Raw genomic sequence first — 6000 nt, 5'->3', positions numbered from 1 at the left:
TTGACACAACGAGTAACCCCCACTATGTTTATTCACTTTGACACCTAAGATAGTATCTAATTTACCAAGATCTTTCATCTTAAATTGTGAAGTTAAATACTTCTTTGTATCATCTACTCCTTGCATATTTGTTCCAAAGATAAGCAAGTCATCAACATACAAGCATATAATCACACCAAAATCATTCGTAAATTTAAAATATATACATTTATCAGCATTATTATGCTTAAAACCATGAGATAAAATTACCGAATCAAACTTCTCATGCCATTGTTTTGGTGCTTGCTTTAAACCATAAAGAGATTTGACTAACTTGCATACCTTTTTCTCATTTCCTGGCAAAACAAATCCCTCAGGTTGTTCCATATAGATTTCTTCATCAAGATCACCATTTGATGCACATACAAATTGTTCAATGAAACAATTGCAAATAGCACTCTTATAGAAGTTAACCTAGCTGCCGATTTAAATATCTTGGCTTGCCAAGGATCTCAGCACTCTGGTAAAACAACGCCACGTACAACTACCACTTCTTTGCTTAAACCCTTTGGCTACTAATCTAGCCTTAAAAGTTTGCAAAGAACCATCACTATTGTACTTTCTTCTAAATACCCATTTGCTGCTAATTGGTTTAGATCCTAAAGGAAGATCAACCAAGACCCATGTTTGATTCGACATAATCGAATCCATTTCATAGCTTCGCTAAATGTCTTTGGATCTTTTTCAATATTTAACAACAATGGTACTTTGTTAAGTACATTCTTTCTATCCCCTTCAACCAAGAAGAGTAGTGCTTGTGATGAAATAAAATCCAGAGCTAAACTCTTTTCTTTCTTTTTACGTTGACTCCTCCTTGGTTCAAAAAATGTCATAGACTCTTTCCTTTTATTATTGTTAGTGGAGGTAACAGGAGTATTAACACATGGTTGATCAATAATTGATTCTAATTCAATATTAGAATCAAGTTGAAGTTTATTCTCAATAAACTCAACATCTCTAGATTCCACAATCACATTAGAATCTAAATCTAACAACCTATATGCTTTGGAATTTTCAGCATATCCTACGAAAACACTCTTTATACCTCTAGCACTTAACTTTGATGATTTAGGATCATGTATTTTATAAAAGGCTAAACAACCCCAGACCATTAAATACATCAAGTTTGGTTTTCTTCCTTTCCAAATTTCATAAGGAGATATATGTGTTTTCAAAGATGTAATTCTGTTATGAATATGACATGCAGTGAGTAATGCTTCCCCCCACAGTTTTGCATTAATGATCATGGAATTTATCATATCCATGAAGATCCTATTCTTCCTTTCAGCCAAACCATTTTGTTGAGGAGTAAATGGATCTGATCTTTGGTGAATAATTCCAACTTCTTCACAATAATTATTAAATTCAATTGAGAAATATTCACCACCTCTATCACTACGAACCATTTTGATTTTCTTATCTTTTTGGTTCTCAACTTCAGCTTTGAAAATTTTAAATTTATCAAAAGCTTCATTTTTTGTTCTAAGTAAATACACATAAGTGTATCTAGAACAATCATTAATAAAAGAGATAAAGTACCTCTTACCTCCTCTTGTTAAAATGTCATTATACTCACAAATATATGTATGTGTTAAATCCAATATTTGAGTATTTCGTTTGGCTTTAGGAAAAGGTTTCTTAGTTAATTTAGCTTGGATGCAAATTTCACACTTGTGACCTTTAACATCATTGCAATTAATCAAACCATGCTTAGACATGTATTTCAACGATCTAAAATTCAAATGTGCTAATCTAGCATGCCAGACATCACAAGACTCAACAATATAAGCTAAGTTGATATTAATATTATTAATGCTGAGTTTGTACATTCCATCACAAGAATACCCTTTCCCAACAAATAATCCATTCTTTGAGATAATACAAGTATTACCCTCAAGCACAATCTTAAGCCCATGCTTACACATACAACTAGCAGAAATAAGATTCTTCCTAACGGAAGGTACATGAAAGACATTATACAATGTGACTTTCTTTCCAGAAGTGAAGTTGATCTCAACTACTCCTTTCCCTGCTACTATGGCTCCATTATTATTCCCCATGAGAACCATTTGTCCTTCCGTTTCTTCTTTGTATGATAAGAAAAATTTCTTATCATTACAAACATGAATTGTTGCACCCGAATCAAGCCACCAATCATAGGACTTAGTTTCAGCCATATTGGTTCGATAATCATGCCAATTTGCATTTCAGAAACCATAGCACAAATCTCTTCAGATTTGTTTTCAATAACATTAGCTTTATGGGAATTCACTTCTTCCTTTTTCTTCTTGAATCTGCAATCACTTTGGCGATGGCCTTTCTTACCACAAAAGAAATAATTTTCAGAAAACTTTTGTGTGCTGGACTTCTTGAATTTCTTGTCATTCTTGACTTTAAAATTCTTTGAGAATTTACTAGCTTCAACAACATTAACTTTAGTAGAATCATGCTTATCCTTGGATTCGCGAGACCTAGTCCCTTCTTCAATGACCAAGTGTTTTTGCAATTCTTCTAAAGTTATGTTCTCTTTACTATGAAGGAGTTTGTTTCTATAATCATTCCAACTTTGAGGCCATTTAGCAATAATAGCCCCAACTTGAAATGATTTAGAAATTTCAACTTTTAACTCTCGAAGCTTAGCAACAATAATTTGTAACTCATGTATTTGATCAAGAATGGATTTTGTGTCAACCATAATAAATTCAAAATATTTAGATACAAGGAATTTGTCAGTACCTTCTTTCTCTATTTTGTATTTGTACTCAAGAGCATTCCCAATTTCCACCGGAGAAGTCATAGAATTGTAGAGATCATATAACCTGTCAGAAAGCGTATTGAGTATGTGACCTCGGCACATCAATTCATCACCTTCACGACGTTTCCTTGCAGCCTTAACAACTTCGGTATCATCTTCTCTTGGTTATGGAAATGGTTCCAATTTAAGAACAGTAAGGAGAAAGAACAATTTTCCCTTCCAACGAGTGAAATTAGTTCCATCAAAACAATCGAGATGGACACTAGGATTAAGAAATGACGTCAAACTCTTCTCAGTCTCCATTTAGAAGAATAAAACCTTAAAGATTGTTAGAGAATAATAAGAATATGGAAGCAAAGAACAAAGAAAGTTTCTTAAGATTTGAGACGTGTTTGCACACTTTCCTTTAAGGTTTTATTTGCCCTCACCAATCTTAGTTTGCTATAGAGTTTTTCTTGGCAAATTACCCCCAAGATATATCAAATCCTGAATACAATCTCTAGCAAAAAAGATTGTATTTCCAGAATATATATGAAACCTGCAAAATCTGATAATTAATCTAATTATGTGTCTTTCTTTAATGAAAGAAGATGTTTATTTGAAAGAATATAACCATTAGAAAATGGTACTTCTTCGAAGACACTTTTTTTTTGTTTGAATTTGCCTCGATTGACAATTGAAATTTTCATTCTTGCTAACCGTTTTTCCAATTGACGCCTTTCTGGAAATAAACGGTTAGCCGTTTTCTCAATAAATGGTAAGCCGTTTTATTCCAAAAGGTTAAATACGTTGCTCTCGATAAATAAACGGTTAGCCATTTTCTCAATAACGGTGAGCCGTTTTCTCTAGAACATAAAATATGTTCTCTAGAGTTAAACGATTAGCCGTTTTCTCAATAACGGTGAGTCGTTTTCTCAATAACGGTGAGCCGTTTTATCTAGAACAGCAAACAAGCTCTCTAGACTTAAACAGTTAGCCGTTTGCTCAAGAAACGGCAAACCGTTTTCGTCCAGAATATCAAACCAAAAAACTTGAAAAAATGTTACAATCTCTCTTACATTTAGAACCTTAAACATCCTGGTATTCCACGGAAATAAGTTCATTGTTTGCATTATCATTAAGTTTGGTCTTTTCTAAGAGATTTCAACAAGATAGCATCTTACCATACGTTGACTCACCATTGATGCAATGATGATGTTATTTTGACAAGAACAGCGATTAAGGTTGACTTGAAGCATGGACCATACGCTTTTGATAACGATCACCTCAACATCTTTCTTTGTAAGTGAAGGCTTCTTTTCACAGTTTGCATCTTCGACTGGAGCTTTGGCTTTTACTCTTTCAAGGCTTGCTTAGTTGTAGAACTCTTTTACTTTCTTCATGAGTACTTGCTTGTGGTGTTCTTACCACTTTGTGCTTTCTGCACCATATTATAAGAAAAAGGTAATTGTTTTATGAAGATAAATCCTAGTTAGAGTATAAAAAAAAATAGAGTTTTCAATTAGTTTTTTGTAGGGTGGTGCCAAATGCTTTAGCCCATCTTTTGTGAGTTAAAACATTAAATAAAAAGGCTTTGTTTTTAGGTTGATTAGGATGCACGAAACCTAAAATAGAAAATAGAGTCACTAGAGGTGGTGCTAGCAGTGGACAGCAACAGCACTTTAATAGTTAAATGAGTGCAGTGACTAAAATGGATGAAGACCTCACTTGGAGGCTCAAAGATTAAAGAAACAGTTAAGTGGTTCAAAATAATGACGGTGAAAGTGAGCGAAAAGTCCTTTTTTTTCTTTTTTACCTTGACCTTTTAATATGTAAAAGTACCCCTCAAAATGTCCTTGGTCTAATCGGATACACGGTGTGAGCCCATTGGCTCCCCCCTACCTTGTGCACCTTGTTTAAATATTGGAGCCATTGAGTTTTTTTAGTGTTGGCCATAAGTGGCTCCTCGATTAGTGGCTTCTAAAGTTTGGTAGGCATTAGGATCGCTTTCCAAGTCACACGCTTTTATTGGACGCTCAGGAAGCTTAAAAAAGTCAAGTGCTCTTTGATTTTTGTCGGCGGATCACGCCCAATGATCTCCTTGGAGCCACATTTTTAGACGATGGTGGTTGGAAAATGTAGAGACAAGCTTGTGGCAAAAGCCGAAGTTTATGGGTTCCTCATTTTAAGTTAGCAAGTACTTGTTGGTGACTCTTGAGTTTCTCTTAAAATGAGCGATTATTGGTGGAGGCCATATCACATCCTTTACAGCTCTTATGGTTAACTAACAGAAAACAAGGGAATATCTTCTAAGATTTAAGGGCCTGTTTGGTACCGTTTTCAAGCCTCTGTTTTCGTTTTCGTTTTGAGGATACAGATGTAATTCGTGTTTGGTGGGCTAAACTCAGAAACAAATTATAAAACAAAAAATTCATATTCAGCTTTCCAGTTGTAAAGTTGAAAACATGTTTAATGCGTTTTCAAATGAATTACAATTCACACTCAAGAACAAATTACAGAACAAATCTCGGCTCGTGTTCACTTCATCAACAGCTCCCAAATTCCCCGATCTAAACTCTCCGCACTCACTATCACTCTCTTCTTCCTCTTTGTCTAGATCTACAACACATATCTCTCCCTCTAACTCGATCTGCCACTCGCGTGCTGCTGCTGCTGCTCTTCCACTCGCGTGCTGCTGCTGCTAGATCCTGCTGCTACTGCTGCTCTTTCACTCGGTTGCTGCTGCTGCTCTTTCACTTGCTTGCTGCCGCTGCTAGATCCTGCTGCTGCAGCTGCTCTTCCACTCGCTTGCTGCCACCACTTACTGGTATATTTCTTTCTTTTTTTCTATTTGGCTGCACTTTGACTGTAATTCTTTTTGTTTAGCTTGGACCCATATGATGTTCAATTCGGCAAATTGGATTCAATTGGGCAAATTGGATGTTGTTATGTTCAATTAGTTTTTTAGGCAAATTAATTGGGTGTACTTCTTGATTATCTTGTGCAAGATTTGCTCTGGTTTTAAGTGGCATGTGGAAACTATTTTAAGTGGCATGTTCAATTCGGCAAATTGGAAACTGTTCTTGATTATTTTCTTTAGATTGTTTCAGATTCTAGGTCGTAGCAATGATATTTCAGCATGAGAGCAACTGGCCATGAGCTGGAACAGATGGGCTGGAATTTCTCTCCTAGGTGGAGTTCTGTACATTGTGCTGATGATCCCTTTC

The sequence above is a fragment of the Citrus sinensis genome, chromosome 5 (genome assembly GCF_022201045.2).
Source record: "Citrus sinensis cultivar Valencia sweet orange chromosome 5, DVS_A1.0, whole genome shotgun sequence".
Taxonomy (NCBI): domain Eukaryota; kingdom Viridiplantae; phylum Streptophyta; class Magnoliopsida; order Sapindales; family Rutaceae; genus Citrus; species Citrus sinensis.
The sequence above is the reverse complement of the archived record's forward strand: the minus strand, read 5'-3'. Positions refer to the sequence as shown.